Source organism: Canis lupus, chromosome 13 (assembly GCF_011100685.1).
Source record: "Canis lupus familiaris isolate Mischka breed German Shepherd chromosome 13, alternate assembly UU_Cfam_GSD_1.0, whole genome shotgun sequence".
NCBI lineage: Eukaryota > Metazoa > Chordata > Mammalia > Carnivora > Canidae > Canis > Canis lupus.
In genome coordinates, this window is record NC_049234.1 from 31,792,209 (window position 1) to 31,808,229 (window position 16,021).

At 40.4% G+C, this 16,021-nt stretch overlaps 1 long non-coding RNA gene across 1 annotated transcript; it reads right to left on the reverse strand.

The window, feature by feature from the left end:
- Positions 1-377: 377 nt before the first annotated feature.
- Positions 378-14,834, reverse strand: LOC111098562. Its single transcript, XR_005368319.1, has 3 exons — positions 14,434-14,834; positions 13,237-14,116; positions 378-782 (listed from the first exon to the last, which is right to left on the reverse strand). It is a non-coding gene; the product is annotated as an uncharacterized LOC111098562 (long non-coding RNA).
- Positions 14,835-16,021: the final 1,187 nt, after the last annotated feature.

Genomic DNA, 16,021 nt, shown 5'->3' on the forward strand with positions numbered 1-16,021 from the left:
GTCAATCTAGTATTTCCTAAAACATGTTTCAAAAAATATTTGTACCATGAAGTGTTCTTTTGGGATTGGTGAAGGGTGGGAGTGAGGAGGATTCTCTAGTTAAATAAGTTTGGAAAACACTATACATGCTACATGTTTTTGTAGAGGCATAGCAAATATCAATGTATTAAACTTTCTGATAAGGACATCTGTTTGACTCCAGAATTCTTTTTTACCCAAATACCAAGAATTATTGACCTTCAGAAGACTGTTTGTTTCAACCCTATGTAATACTGAAAACAAGTAATTATTCAACTGTTTTTGAATACTTCCATTATTAAGGGATTCATTACCAGTCCAAGGCGGTCCTCTATTTTTAGATAGCTTTTATTGACAGAAAATTCTTTTTTTTTTTTTTTTTTTTGTTAAAAGGATACGTTTTGTCCTCTGCCCATTGGTACTAATGCGACCCTTAAAGTTACAAAGAAAATGTCTTGACCTGGTTAATTTATGCTGCAGTACCAGATGTCAGTGATTTATAACAACAAACATTTTTTTTTTCTTGCCCATGTATCTATCAGTTCCAGTTGAGCTGAGTCTCTGCTCTTTGCTCTTCTTCATTTCAGGGCTGAAGGAGCACACTCCATCTTGGTTCTGGGGCCAAGGAGAGAGTGTGAAGGAGGAGTCACACCTAGTTCTTACAGCTGAGCTGTGGTAATCACCCCTTTCTTTCACATTTTGTTGATCAAAGCAAGTCACATGATCCAGCTGATCATCAAAGAAGCTGAGAAGGTATGATCCTTCTAGGGAGAGAATAACCAATACTGAGGAACTATAATACAATCAATGCCATATAGTCAAATTTGAAAATAATTACTAAATAGGTTTTGGTACCAGTTCCAATATGCGTGGAGGATGGCATCAGATTCCACAGGTTAAAAGCTCAGTCCTACAAGACTGCTCACTTTCCCCTCCTCCCCACCAACTTTCAGGCCCCTTTTGCAAGTAAAGATTGTTACCTGTATTTCTGACCAACTGGCTGTACATTATGGGTTCCTAAGACCCCTCCTCAGGTTTGATTAATTTGCTAGAGCAACTCACAGAACTCAGAGAAACATTTTACTTACCTGATTACTGGTTTATTATAAAAGGATATAACTCAGGAACAGTCAGATGGAAGAGATGCATGGGGTAAGGCATGGGAAAAGAGCGTAGAGCTTTCATGCTTTCTTAGAGCTCAGATTTCCATGTGTTCATCACCCTGGAACTCTCAGATCTCCCTTCTTTTGGGTTTTTATGGAAGCTTCATTACGTAGGCATAATTGATTAGATTGGCAATTGAACTCCATCTCTAGCTCCTCTGCCCTCCCCGGATGTGGCAGTGGGGGAGGGACTGAAAATTCCAACCCTCTAATCTCAGGGTTGGTTCCCCTGGCAACCAACCCTCATTCTTAAATTGCCTAAGGGCTTTCCGAAAGTCATCTCCTTAACATAACAAAAGACAACTTTATCTCACAGGAAATTCACAGTTTTAGGAGCTGTGAGCCAGAAATGGGGAGGAAGACCACATATATATTTCTTATTCTAAATCACATATCGGAGCTACCATGTGCTCCACAGCCTGGCTTCCCCAGCTTCTCCAATTTCCAGTTCTTTTTTTGTTCTTCCATGACATGGTTCTGAGTCTCTTGGGATCTCCCTTCCCTAAATATGTTCCCGCTAATCATAACAATTATAATTAATACTAATTATTGCAATTATAATTAATAGTTATAATTAATAATAACAACTGGTGAATAGAAGTCTGCTCCACTATTTATCAGCATTATTTCATAATGCTCCCAGGAGACAGATATTATACATGCATACAAATGTGCAGATGGGGAAACTGAGGCTCAGGAAGTTTAATTGATTTAACCAAATTCACACAGCTGGTACCTCACAGAGGCTGTCTGACTATAAAGCTCATTAACCTCTAATGAACATGCTGCCTCCCTGTGTAGCTCTGTTCCCTAGATGTGTATGAGAAGCTGAGCATGGGCTGACTCCTTACTAGTCTTAAGAACATATGCTATGGGGTACAAATGTCCAAAAATGAGATAGAAATTCTATAATTCAACATTGAAGCAAGAACAAGAATATGTTGGCATATCTTTCAGAATCCCTGTGTCCTCCGAGCACCTGGAGGTCTATTTGTGCATTTAATGTACATCCAAACCATCTGTGCATACTGGGTACAATAATCAACAGAGTAATTTACGGACATGATCTGGATCACAGACGGAAAAAATATTTTGCTTTATATGTCAACTTTGACTTTTTTTTTTTTTTAACAAATGACCACATTGAGGGTATGTTGAAAAGGATCTTGAGGGATCTTTAAGAAAGTGTGGCATAATCCGTAAGCAATGTCTTCTAAGAGAAAGTAAGAAGGAAGCTGTGCTATGCATACCAAGCATCTGTCATTCCAATCATAGAGAATGCCACCCTTATGATCTAGGGAATAGAGTTTCTTGGAAAAATAGTGAACTAATATTTGATTTTATAAAAAGGAAGGAGAAAAAGAATATTATTTTAGCACCTGTCATTGGGCATATGCTTTATTTCACTTACTACTCATGACACAGTGCAAGTGGGTATTAGTGTCCCCATTTCACGATCAAGAAGATGAAGGCTCAGAGATGTCAACTAACCCCTTCTGAGAGCCATAGCTAGTAAATGGTAGAAACAGGATCCAGTTTTAGGTCTGATGGACTCTTGATGCTACCCCACGACATGCCACCTTCTAAAATGCTCAGTACAATAAAATGTCCCACCAGTTCAACTCATTGTTATGCCAAAACGTGGCCCAATTCCAGTCTATCTGACACTTTTCTGTCCCTTTGTTTCCTCCTCACTGGCTGAAGACTCATTCCTCTCAGAACACAAATGGCTTTGAGACAAGATACTTAGTGTTGGACCAGATCATGCTTCCTAAAGGTGCAGGTTTGCATCACAACTTTACATAAATGCTCTTGGCACTGACAGCAGGAGGCAGGCAGGAGTGTGGCTCTGCCATGTGACAAATATAGAGCTGCTGTCCTGAAAACTCTAACAAGAGACTAACCCTCAAGGGAGATGCCATGCAATAAATAATTTTTGCCATAACACATTCCTTCCCTTTGCATAAATTTAACACCCGCTCTCTGTACAATATGTGATCTTCCTGCTAACTCTCCATAGACAGAAATAGCTCTGGTAAAATGTGATAAAGACAAGTGACAGAAAGGAAGGGAGACACGACACATTGGAGAATCCTAGCTTTACTGCCGGCTCTTCTACAATGGATATTACTATTTACATCCTTCATAATGGACAATATACAAAGGATGACCACAATAGGCAGCAATTTGGGACTATAAGATTTTGGTTCCCTGTTTCCTCTGCCCGATGCTACTTGACTGCCAGCCTCTGCTTCCTTCCTTTCCCCACAGCGATGGCCACAGACCATTTCCCTTACCCTAGACATGCAGCCCAGGCACCAGCCTCAAGAGCCAATATGACCTACAGTGGAGTAGTTCTAAGGAGGTCTAGCAAAACTCATATATTCAGCTTGTATATTCTGGATTTTTGGCTCAGTTAAGATTGCTGTGGAACTTTGAAGGGACCCTGCAAATATCTGTAAGCCTCTTTTTCTTTCTATTTTTTTTCTGGAGAGAAGATCACTAACACAAAAAGTCAGCCTTAGATGTTTCCAGCCACCTAAACATTTCCCCCCGTATCTTATCTCCCTGCAAAGAGGACCTTTTAGTACCTAGAAAATCTTGAATTTTTGGGCAGTGCCCTATGTTCTCTTTGGTTTAAATAGCCTGTGTAATCTTAATGTTCCAATCTCTAGGGAGGAAGCACACTGAAAATATTCCATATTCCTGTGGACAGAGGCACCCTTGGTTAGGTAAGGGCATCTGCTCAACATTCCTAATTTCCAGAATTCTGCTAATGGCACACTTTCCCTTGCATTGCTCTTCTCCTTTCCATGTCATTCTGTTGAGAATACCGGTTACAGTAGTAGCTCACCATCCTCCACTTCTAAGCTTCAATGTGACCACATGATCTATAGACTCCATCCCTGAAAATCAAACAAGGAGCATTCCAAGGGACAGATATGTCACTAAAGTAAGAGTAATCAAAACCCAGACATGGAATTGGGCAGAAGTTTTTTCAGTTTCAGGTGACCGAATTACCTACCCAAACTTGTTTAGACAGAAAATACAGTCTATGGGTCTTTGTAAATTAGAAGACAAAAGTAGATGCACTCCAAAAACAGCTGAATCTGGGATCCCTGGGTGGCGCAGCGGTTTAGTGCCTGTCTTTGGCCCAGGGCGAGATCCTGGAGACCCGGGATCGAATCCCACATCAGGCTCCTGGTGCATGGAGCCTGCTTCTCCCTCTGCCTGTGTCTCTGCCTCTCTCTCTCTCTCTCTGTGACTATCATAAATAAATAAAAATAAAAAAACAAAACAAAACAAAAAACAGCTGAATTAAGGACTTCAAAGGTTCTCCCCAGATATAGGTCTCTCTCCATTGGTTCTTTGCTGTCCTTCACCCACATGTCTAGGGTCTTTGCATTTTTCTGTGTTGGCTTCACTAACAAGGACAATCTCCTGATGTGATGGCAAAGGTACCCACTAACAGTTCCAGGCTTGGGCTCCATGACACTGGCAATCTGGACAAAGTAGAACACCTCTTTTCCAATGGATACAGCCCTAGGACTGACTCTTACTTGTCAATGGGTTGATTCCTAATTCCAGTCAAAAAGCTTATACTATTTTTAGATAAAGCTGCATCATATGCACCTGGAAGAGATGGCCTCTTCTCCATCCAAGAGATGGAAAGGAATACCAAGATTCCTTTCTGATGAGCTGTTGACTTAGACTTTGGTATATCAAGAAGGAGATACAGCTACCAGAAGACACACCAAAATATAAACAGCTGAATATGGGGAGATGATACACAAAATAGATACACAAAATACACCCAGCTCACTTTTCTCATCTCCCTAGACAAAGGCACCAGCTGCATATAATGAGAGGTATGAGAGTCTGTCAAATGTCCCACCTGCCTGGCATGGTGCATGCCTCTCTATGGTAACCACATGGACCTGGGGTTCAAACATTTCGCAGAAGCTTACTCCTGAGCACTGAGCTTGATATCACATTGCCTCCTTACCTCAATGCTGGTCAAAGGACTCTCTTGGCTACTGCTTTCTATGTCTCAATGATCCAAGAATAGCCATAAATATTGAGTGGTAACACTAACAAGTGAGCCCCTGCTGCTTTCTTATGAACTGGGTACCCATTCTCGTCACTCAATTCTTGTCTAAGTCTAGCTTATATGTTTCAGTTATAGTTTTGGCTGCTGGCCTTGTATATCAGTCCCCTTAGGACTTCATTTCCCTAGAAATTGAAGCTATGTCTTTGAATGCCTCCAGCTAGTACTGTGGAAGCTGTGGTGTGCTAGCATTGCTACAGAGTGGTCACAATCTGCCACAATGGTAAAAGTCATCAAGTCCCAGACTCAGTTATTAAACTACCTGCTTGACATCCCCACTAATGTCACCTCTGGCTCAACATGACCAGAATTCATCACACCAAATCTCTTATCCCCATGCCACTTTCCCACCAATGCTCTTGGTTTCAGTAGATGGCATCACTACCTTTCCATTAGCCCAATCCAGAAATGCAGAGGTCATCCTTGACTCTCCCTGACACTTTGCCTTGCTTGATTCCACTCCAGAGTCAACCACCCTGTCCTATTGATCCTACTCCCTTTAATTTGTTGGGACTGTCATTCATCCCCTTCCCTACTTCTAGCATCTCAGCCCAAGCCCCCAGCATCTTTTAGCCTGACCACAGGTCTCTCTGTGTCCATTCTTGTCCTGCTCCAGTCCATTATCCACATTGCAGCCAGAGAGTTCATTTCAAACTACAACATGGAGTGTGTTGATTCCACACATACTGCCTTCTGGTCATTCCTTTTGCCTCAGCCCTATTCATCCTCTAAGTCTTAGATTAAATGCAACTCCCTCAGGTCAATTTTCCTTGACCATTTCCCTAGCACCTATATTTACTCTTCACAACGTTGATCAGAATGGTAGTGCCTCAATTATTTGTGCTACTATGTATTTCATATCTGCCCTCCCAGATAAATTAAATTCTATAGAAGGTGAGTGCTCTATCTGGTTCTCTTCCACTGCCTTTCCAGACCCTAGTTCCTCACATAGTTAATACTCCTTAAATAGTTAACAAATAAACTTATGAATGACTATCACAGCACATTCAAGCAATCTAAAGAGATCCTAAATACTCTTCATTCTGGAATGCTGCAAAGAAAAATATCTCTGTTTTGAAGGTGGGACTAGATAATCCTTAGAGTTCCTTCCAAGTAATCATTTTTTTAAAATTCTTTCTCAGAGTCTCATTGTCCTAATGCTAAATGCTAGTCAGCATTGCTGAGTATCACAGCTGGAACATGGAAGATAGAAGAGGTAATCTTAGCATTTACTAAATTAAACCATCATGGGATGTACCATTAGCTGTTATAGTGTGTCTTTAAGTCACCTATTTCCATTCTGTTTTCAAGCTCTTTCTTCCAAAATGGGAGAGGGGACAAAATTCTATTGGCCCAATTTATGATATTTTAAAAGAGATTTTAACCTATCAGCCCAATAAATTAAGAGGAGAGTTTTAGGCCTTACAAAAAGTTCACCAGAGAGGTTCCTTGAAACAGCAAACTCTCTAAAGGCATTTAAAATTGGATTCGATTTACAAAAATTTGATTTGCACATAACTATTCAGGAACATATCGATTGTTTAAAGTGAGGTACACGGGGACATAACTACTTTTAATCTTTTATAACAAAGGCAGCAATTAAAATTGCTTTTGCTAAGCAATTTTTGAAATGGAGGGTTCGATATCTTTTCTGGCTTCCCACTCCTCAGAAGACTCCCTCTCTCCCCACACACTTTTCTCCTCCTAATTAAATGAGGTAACCATTTTGGATTCTCTATAGAATGCAGTTTATGACAGAATCATACTCCCATCTTATGGATCCTGAAAAAGTCATGCTGGGGGCTTAATTTCATTTCCATCCCTCTTTGTTAATACAGCCCTTCCTAGTCTCACTTTGTGGAAGCATTGTTAGGGAGGGATCGATTTGTTGGTTATTAAAAAATGGTCAATTACGGTGGTATTACCTGCCTTGTATTCCCCAATCACAGTGTCATTTTCAACCCACGAAAAAGTTTGCCCTTTGTGTGTGTCTGTTTGCTTTATTTGGCGTGTGGTACGGAGTGCCTAATAAGGAATCTTGATGGCAGTTTGCTTCATCTCCAGATTGAATTTCTTTATAGATCAGCCTCAGTAATTCATTTCCCAACTGGTTCTAATCAATACAGCTCGACACGCTTAAGGTTAGAGAAACTCACAAAACTGTGCTACTGATTGGGCATCTCAACGCCCCTTCTTCATAAAGGCTTTCTTTGATGGTGACCTGTCCAGCTGATCCACAGCCTCTTAGTGGAGTTAGGGCCTGTGCTCTACCCAGGCCCCAAAGCTGCCATTGTCTTGTTTTCTTTGATTCTGGGAAGCCAGAGGCCAGAGAGGCTTTTATGAAAACAGCATAATGTGAAGGGGAGATGAATAGGGGCGCCTCTGGTGTCCTGGGGACTTGCCGTTGAGCCTCAATGAGTGGCTCAACCGTTCTGAGATTCCACTTCAGCATCTACAGAATAAGGCAACTAGACCTGTTGATATCTGTCTGAGGTCTTGCTGACCTCTGAAGTGCTAAGAACTCTGTGTGGAGACAGAGAGACCTGCTGTATTCCAAGTACCTGTCTCATTTTTTAGCAGTGCACTCTGAAATGACCATCATTTGGATAAAGGGATGGAAACCACTTGTTTCTAGATTATGAAAAAAAAATGCTTGCCCTCTGCTACAGTATTCCAAGCCTGTCTCTCATACCTCCTAGCTGTGTGGCCTTGACCAAGTCACATTGTCATTCCCAGGTGGTTTCCATATCTGTAAAATGGGCCCATTCAGGGGATGCTGTGAGGGTCACAGAAGGTCACGGACATGAGAAGCACTTTGAAAAGTAAAACAGAATGCATAACAGGGACTGTTGACCAGGTGGCCATTGCACTGCCAGAAAGCAGAGGCTTGCACATCACCCTAGAGCTTCATAAATCTGGCTTCTTCTTGCTGCCTTCTCTCCCAGCCTCCCCACTGCAGTTGTAGTTTTACACCAGGCCAGAAATCATGGCTTGTTTCCAAGTCATCGGAGTGCAGAGACTCATTACTGTCAGCAGTGACACCATTCTCAGGGGGTGATGCAGAGATTCAGCCAAGAAAGCCCAGCCAGCCTGTCCACCCCACCATGCTAATGCCTAATACCACCGGTAAAATAGCCAGTCAGCCAACCAATGCTCTGGCAACAAATTGGCACATAGGACTCATGAATGCTCCAAGTAGAGGATCAACAGTGAGGGTGAACTGGCCTCATACCCTTTCAGATCTACAGTGGCATTCATCAACCATTTAGTAAAGTTCTAGCATGAAGCACATTTATGCCTTTTTCCTAAAATGCTACCAATGCTGATTTTTTTTTTTTTTTCTCAGATGGATTATACGTAGATCCTGGACCTGGAAATTTAGTTCATTTCAGCCATCATTTCTTTTAAGTATCTGTAGTGTCCTGAATCCTTACTTGGAGCCAAATTTTATACCAATCACATTCTACAGATGATTTAATTTATTTTTCACATCATCTGTAGTAGGTATTCACTTGGTAACACGTTTGAGTGAACAATTACAGTTAAATAATGAATATATGTTGCATGCTCTCTACATGCTAGGTATCGGTTAGTCACTAGAGAGGAAAATGGGCAAGGTAGCTGCCGTTATTGAACTTATAGTCTAAGTACTGTGATCCTCATTTGTAAATAGAGAAACGGAAACACGGAATATGAGTTAATCTGTCCCAGATCACACAGCGAGATATCATCCGGTCAAAACTTTGAAAGTTAAGTCTGGCACTGCCCCATAGTGGAATAACTAGCACAAACTTACCTTCTGGTCCCAAACAACAATAAAATTTGTACAAAAAGATGAAGCAAGTGTTTTCACACATTGGACTGTGATCTTTCGCTAAAGAGAATCACATAAGATGAGCCTCATGTTTGGGCTCTTTGATTTGGGAATTCTAAAGCTAAAAATTATAATAATACTTAAATAGAATTTATCATATGACTTAACACATTAGAGATGGTAGAAGAATGGATCAATACACTTGAGATAGATGAATAGAAGTGGAAGGGTCTGAAGAATATCAGGGGGAGAGCTTGAGAAAGGGGACAGAGCCTCAGAGGCATGTGGGATAACATCAGTGCCTAGCATATGTATAATTGAGGCCCCCACATGAGAGGATTAAGAGAATACAGCAGAGAAAATATTTCAAGGAAAAATGGCTCAAATGTGCCAAATTTGATGAAAATATCAATTGCTATAGATCCAAAAAAATCAGCAAACCTGGAACAGGATAAATACAACAAAACTCTGGAATAGAAGAGAGACGATCTCAAGGATGTTAGAAAGATAAAACATTCCATAAGTTAGAGGAAATGAACAAATTTCTTAAAATGCATAATTTAATGAAAGTTACATAAGATTTTAAGAAATTGAAAATTTTATTCTAAAATTTATATGGAAATGCAAAAGACCTAGAAAACAAAATATTCTTAAAAAGGAAAATGTGGAAGACTTATGCTATGCAATTTCTAGACTGACTATAAAGCTACAGCAGTCAATACAGTGTAATAATAGCCTAAGGACAGACAAATAAGTCAATAGAATAGAACTAGAGAATCCAGAGATAGACCTATACATTTGGACATTTGTATCAGTTGATTCTCAAAAAAAAAAATGCATGTTACTAATTTAGCAAAAAAAAAAAAAGGAAATTTTATTCAACAAATGTGGGAAAAAGGGATTCCAATACTTGCCTAATAAAACACAAAAAAATTAATTTAAGAGACATCATGGACATACACATAAAAAGCAAGTACTATTAATCTCTTTAAGAAAAAAGAGGATATATTCAAACTTTGGTGCGTCAAAGATTTCTTAGAAAAGATACAAAAATAACTAACTCCCAAAGAAAAAATTGATAAATTGGACTTTACCAAAATTAGAGACTTCTAGTCATTAAAAAAAAGAAAAAAGAAAAAGTCTGTTAAGAATATGAACTGGCAAGCCACACACTGGGAGAAATTATTCACAGTGCATATATCTGACAAAAGACCCAAATCCATACTATAAAAAATCCCTTTAAGTCAATAATTTTTAAGTAGTCATAAAAATAGACAAACGACTTGAACAGACGCTTCACAAAAGAAAATGTATTAATGCGTAATGAGCTTATAGAAAGAGCTCAGTGTCCTTAGTCATTGGGGAAATGCAAATTAAAACCACAATGAAATACCACTATGGATCTAGTAGAATGGGTGAAATTTAAATAATAACACCAAATGTTGCCTATGATGTAAAGCCACCAGAACCTTCATATACTACAGGCAGGATTGTGGTAATACAAATGCTTTGGATAACTGGCAATTTCTTAAAAAGTTATATATCTATCCTAGGATCCATCAAATTTGTTTGTAGGTATTTTACCCAAGATAAATGAAAATATACATCCAGGGAAAGACTTGTCTTAAGTGTAACCGCTTGGTTAAAAAGTCACAATCTGGAAATGACCCATCATGAGAAGAATGTGTAAGTATATGATAATGCATTATATTCTATATATTATATAATTTTTGTGAACTACTAATTAGCGATAAATGCTCTGTATTGTTATCCACAGCGACATGAATGCATTCTAAGAACATCATACCACATGAAATACATCCTGTATTCTTCATTTACATGAAAATTCCAGGACAGGCAAAGCTAATCCATGATGAGAACGCCAGTTGTCTTGGGAGCAGTGGGGATTACATGGGAAGGGTCATAGAGAAATTTCTGGGTGATAAAAATATTCTTTATTATTACTGGTGTTTTTTGTTACATGGGAGAATGCATTTGTTAAGACTCATTGAGCTGTACCTTTAAAATCCTGCTTAACTTCCCTGTATATAAAAGTTACTGTATTTAAAATAATCCAGTCTGTCTGACCCCACCACCGACCACATTTTTTCTGCTCTACTGTGCTGGATATCAGGCAAAAAGTTAGCAACTGGGAATTTTACTACCCTGAAATGAGTCAGCGCATTGTGAAGTAGAGAATGGATTCCTCTATCAGATGAGCGAAAGTGAGCATGCTGTTTATAAACTGTGAAGGTGACAGAAACATTTATATTTATTATTAAAAAATTATTATTAACTGTTAAAGCAGTGCCACACCCTGGGAATTTTGGAAAAAGTGGCCATTTGTATTACCTCTTGCTGCAGGGGAAATTACTGTAAAATAGCAAATATTATGTCCTCATGTTTTCTGTGTGTCAGGTGTGGAGGCCGAGAAAATCAAGGCCATTCCACCTTAAGTTCAGCGTTAGCACAAGTGCAGCCATCCCAGGCCCCTGTGAATAAGAGCTGAGACTTACCTTGCTTCAATTACAGGAAAAAACAGCTTAGAGCTTAACGCCCTAGAAAGCTCCATATTAGAATGAGAACAGAGCTCAAGCCAGTGGCAGAAAGTCCCATATCAGAATGAGAACAGAGCTTAATGCCCTTGAAAGCCCCATATCAGAATGTATACAGAACTTGAGAAACTCCCCCCCCTCCCTTCTGGAGGTCCCCTAGACCAGCCCATAAAACTAAGCTGAAACCCACCTCGGGGTCCAAGTCCCTGCTTCTCTGTGTCAGGTACACTTGGACCCAAGCTCGAGCTTGTAAATAAACCCTCTTGTGTTTGCATCCGTGTCGGCTCCTTGGTGGTTTCTCGGATTCGTAATCTTGGGCACAACAGCTCTGGGTGTCCCAGAAGGTTGCAGTTACATCCTCAGTGGGGGTGCAGTTATCCGAGGACTGGAGGGTCCTCTTCCAAATTCATTCCATGGTTGTTGACTGGCCTCAGTCCCTCACTGGTGACTAATAGGAGCCCTACGGGGGATCCCTGGGAGGCTCAGAAGTTTAGCACCTGCCTTTGGCCCGGGGCGTGATCCTGGGGTCCCTGATCCAGTCCCACATCGGGCTCCCTGTGGGGAATCTGCTTCTCCCTCTGCCTGTGTCTCTGCCTCTCTCTCTTTCTGTCTCTCATGAATAAATGAATAAATAATCTAAAAAAAAAGAGGCCTACGTTCCTTGCCAAGTGGGCCTCATTAGACTGCTGGGAGTCCACACAACAAAGCAGCTGGCTTCCCTCAGAGCAAGTGGTCCAAGAGAAAGAGCACAAGACCAAAATGGAAATCACCTTGTCTACCAAACCCTAGCCTCAGAAGTGACCTTCCATCACCTTGCAGGGTTCTGTTGGCCACCCAGACCATCCTGGTATGAGTGGGAGGGGCTGTGCCAGGACAAACACCAGGAGGTGGAATCATTGGGTGCCATCTTGGAAGCTGGCTGTCACTTTTTATCCCTGCTCTGTAGATGTGTGATTTAGAACAAGTCAGTTATTCAAATCCCAGTTTCTTAATCTATGAAATGGGAAGGACTAATTACATTTGCCTCAAAGGATTCAATTGGCAATGTTTGAAGTTTCTTAGGAGGGAATCTGGAATGGAGTAAATTTTCATAAGTGTTATGTTAAAACACAAATAAATGAGTATAGGACATGCCTACTATCACTCTCCTGGCCATATAGCCTGCTTAATATTTTCCAACTGATTGAACATCTGGATCAACTTTTAGAGATGGATCCTCCTTCTAATGTGGACCCCTGAAGCTAGTAAGTTCTATAATCAACCCATACTCAGTGACTCCCTCCCATCTCTGCTTTATTTATCCCACGTGTGTGGTATCTTTTACCTTTTCTTCTCCTATGAGCTCTCTTGAAGGAATCCTGTGCTTTAATCTTTGAATTTTCCAAAGCCACTGTTTGAATCTTGTATTGATTTTCACATAGCCAGTGCTCAAACACTATTTGCTGGCTACAGATGTTTTCCAGAGCAAATTACCCAGGAGGTGAAAGCAACTGTCATAGATATATTAATTGATTATTGCCCCAGAAATGATGTAAGATAAGCTACCCCCAAACTGAAAACGATAGAACAACCACTTACTCTCTTGCTCATAGGTCCACAGGTCAATGGACTATTGGTTGATCTTGGCTGGGTTAGACTGGGTGGCTCTGCTTCAGGCTGTGAGTCAACTGGGCCTGGCTTCTCACTGCAATTTAGGCTGAGGTCTGTGCCACATGGGTTTATGTCAGGGAACAAGGCTTAGGGTAAGTGCCTACTCAGGAGACCGTCTTCCCAGGTAATGGTAAGAGCGCATGAGAGCAAATAGAATCAGGCACTGCATTTCATTGCATCTTCTTGCTTCATGAACGCAACCATCTCTTTGGCCAAAGCAGGTCACATGGCTGAGACCAAAGTCAATACCTCTGCTTCCAGTGAGAAGAACTTTAAAGTCACATGGAAAAGGCAGGAGCAAAGGAATGAAAGTTGGGGTCAATAGATCTGCTGTATAGAATACAAAGTTGTCAGAACTAAGAGCCAAGCATTGCTGGGGAGAGTTGACGTTCTGAGAATATTTAATATTGCCCTTTCACATCTAAAACTTTGAAACACTTGTGGAATGAGTGAAACAGGAAATTGGATGAGAGGCTTTCTGCATAAGAGTAACATGATCCAGAGTGTGGATTTTCGAGATTCAACTCTGCTTTCCTCCTCTTACTCCTTGTGGGCCCTTCCTCAGCTCTTTCAGTTTCTCTTTTTCCTCAGATGAAAAGTAGAGATGGAGAAAAAAAAAAAAAACTACTCAAGTTGTTGTGAAAATCAACATAAATTAACATATACAAACTTCTTTGGCTTTACTATGTGCTCCATGTTTGTTTCCCCATCTGTCCGGCTGAAGTGGCAGGGAGGATAGAGGGAGCTTTGGTTTTCCAGCAAGTTTCTGAGACCTGGACTCAGTCAGGAAAGGGCTCAGCTTTCTCGACTAAAAAAAAAAAAAATAATGACAGGCAATTTTCACCACATCTTCCACTTGTTGCTCAAAGACAGACAAGCGATCAATTGTCACTTATTTTGCTTCTAAAACACTAAGTTATTACCATAGAAACATAATTATGAGTAATTAAGTAGAAACGTTTTCTGAAACATTTTTGAATTAAAGTTCTAAATTTCTTTTTAGAAATTTACTCAATTCATATAAGCATAAGTCAAAAACTGTAGCACACATCTTATTTCCTTCCAAATCAAATCAGTTATTTGTGGTAATTTTATCAAAAAGAAATGAATGAAATCCTCTCTAACCTTATTCTGAATGTATAATTTCCAGCCTTTTCCTTATGAAGTGGCATTTAGCCTACTGAAGCAATCTGGAGTTTAACCTTGTTTTGCTTTTGCATCCAATAAAGGTCTGTGAGCAGGCCGACAGCTGTTGAGAAGTACCTTCCATCAGCACTAGAATTTATCTGGGCTCCCTTTGCTGGAGAATGCCAGAGAGGAATCCTTTAAGGTTTGCAAGAAACCCATCGCCTCTTCTCTCGTCTGTCCTTCCCCACACTCTACAACTTGTCTACCACCAAGCCAAAAATACATCTTATACCCAAAATACATTTCAAATCCATCTGCACAACCCAATTATCAGTGACATGGGTTGTGACTATATGCTTTCAGATGTCTCCCTGTCTACTCTTGATCACCATCCCAAGTCTTTGTCACATAGCAACCACAATGGTCTTTGAGAAATCTAGAATCACATCCTTCTCCCTCTGGAAGAAAGCCTTCCTATGCTTTCTTATTGTAGTTAAGATAAAAGCCCAATTTGCTGGGAGGCCATTAAGGGTCCACTTGGGCCTGCATGGTTTTGCCCTGGCCAACATTTTAACTTCTCTACTTCCTTAACCCCTCCATACTGAACTTTCCTCCCCAGCTATTTAGTATTCTAACCCTTTCCTTTTCAGGATGTTCACATGGGTTATCCCCTCCATCTGGAGCACACCTGCTTTTCTCTTCACATGTTAGGTTCATTCCCATCTGTCATCTCAGCTTAAATGTCAGCTCCACAAAGTGGTCTCCTTGATTCTCAGGAGTTGGCCTACTGTTCTCTGCTACCATCTCATTCACTTCTTTCACAGTGCTCATCCCAGTTTGTTATTATAAATGTATTTGTGCTTTGACTTATTTAACGTCTGACTCATCCACTGGATGTAAGACCCATAAGCATAGGGTGATATCTGTGTTTTGTTCACCGAGCATAATGGTGCATTGCCCTGTTCCTGATCCTGAAAGGTGCTCAATAATTACTTCTTAAGTGGATGACTGACTGAATGAATCAATAAAGGAGACGAAGTCATCAATATCTCCCAAGAAACCTAAAATATCTCTGAAACCCCATCACAAGACTGTCACTGGAGAATTGCCCATTGAAGCCAGAGGATGTCTCCTAGAGGAAAATGCACCTGCTTAAGGGCAAGAAATCCCTGGATCAATTTCTCATGTGACCCTCCATAAATTTTGGAGTCTTTCTGAGACACAGTTTGTTTATGGTTAAAATGAGGGTTTGCAACCAGACGTTTACACATTAGGGTTGTGGTCCACTATGGACATGCATTTTATCTTATTTTAGAGTAGTTAGTTTTTGTCTAATTTTAAAATGTTTTTGACTCTGAAAAGGTTAAAAAACATTGAGTTAGGTTTACCTTAAAGTCCCATGTACCTCTGACAGTCTGTGTTTCTACAAAAGGAAGATCAGTCAACACTAGATATGGCTGCATGTAACAGAGACCCAAAATATCGGTATCCTAAACAACATGGAAGTCTACTTCTCTCTCTCTCTCTCTCTCTGCTTTACCTCTGGAAGTGAGCATTCTAAGGTCAGTAAGTATTCCAAGCTGCT